The sequence below is a fragment of the Limulus polyphemus genome, unplaced genomic scaffold (genome assembly GCF_000517525.1).
Source record: "Limulus polyphemus unplaced genomic scaffold, Limulus_polyphemus-2.1.2 Scaffold167542, whole genome shotgun sequence".
Taxonomy (NCBI): Eukaryota; Metazoa; Arthropoda; class Merostomata; order Xiphosura; family Limulidae; genus Limulus; species Limulus polyphemus.
The window spans coordinates 1-1,330 of NW_013833138.1; the positions used below are offsets into that span (position 1 = coordinate 1).

General features: G+C 32.3%; 1 long non-coding RNA gene across 1 annotated transcript; it reads right to left on the minus strand.

Moving 5' to 3' along the window:
- On the minus strand, positions 1-1,110 carry LOC111084828. Its single transcript, XR_002609739.1, has 3 exons — positions 1,076-1,110; positions 670-738; positions 1-30 (listed from the first exon to the last, which is right to left on the minus strand). It is a non-coding gene; the product is annotated as an uncharacterized LOC111084828 (long non-coding RNA).
- Between the last annotated feature and the right edge of the window lie 220 nt (positions 1,111-1,330).

The window sequence follows — 1,330 nt, forward strand, 5'->3', positions numbered from 1 at the left end:
ATGCTGGTGATGTGATTGTCTTCAAGAAACCTGAATAAAAAGGCACATTTTAAACAATGTTAGAAAAATTAGTCAGGTATTACCGAAACATTCATTCTGAAGAATCAATCTTTTTTTTCAAAAAAATAAGCTGTAATTTATGATTCACTTGAAACACTAATTACTGACCAATAAAATTACTGATTACATAATTACTGACCAATAAAATTTTCATTCACAAGACATGACGTTGAGTTGATTACATAATTACTGACCAATAAAAATTTCATTCACAAAACATGACGTTGAGTTTATTACATATTTACTGACCAATAAAATTTTCATTCACAAAACATGACGTTGAGTTTATTACATAATTACTGACCAATAAAAATTTCATTCACAAAACATGACGTTGAGTTTATTACATAATTACTGACCAATGAAATTTTCATTCACAAAACATGACGTTGAGTTGATTACATAATTACTGACAAATAAAATTTTCATTCACAAAACATGACGTTGAGTTTATTACATAATTACTGACCAATGAGATTTTCATTCACAAAATATGACGTTGAGTTGATTACATATCGTTAACATAATAAAACAGTTGTCTCCTGGAAAACACTGTAATACTTTTAACGTAATATTTATCGACTAGTGTTCTAAGAACTGTTAACTTACAGCCACTTCAGTTGAAGACCGTCAGGCCAAGTCACGCCATCTAGTGTCAACTGATTGTATGATAAATCCCTAGAGGAAAAAAAAAGGGAGATAATTGCTGTAAAATCTCTTGTAACATTTACACTTATATGCTACGGAAACTCAATGGAGAGGACAGGGGCTACCCCTAATCATTTTTGAAAGGGCCAATATATATATATCGCCTCCACACACTCAAACAGAGACGTGGAACCTCTGGTTTTATATAAAAACTATCATTTTTAAAATTAAGGGTTTTCTGATACTAAGAGAAGTCCTAAGTTTAGTTTTATTACTGATATCAGAACACGTACTGTATGAAGGAAGTTAACATTTAAAAATTGTGCTTTGGTTCAGTGTTGTCACTAAAAATGGATCTCATACTCACAGTGTAATCAGTGACGGCAGATCTTTGAAAACATGGCTCACAACAACTTGAAACATTTCGACTTACAGGAACCTGAGAAAGAAACACATGTAAGTCGAAATGTTTCAAGTTGTTGTGAGCCAGGAACCTGAGAAAAGAAAACACATGTAAGTCAAAATGTTTCAAGTTGTTGTGAGCCAGGAACCTGAGAAAGAAACACATGTAAGTCGAAATGTTTCAAGTTGTTGTGAGCCAGGAACCTGAGAAAAGAAACAC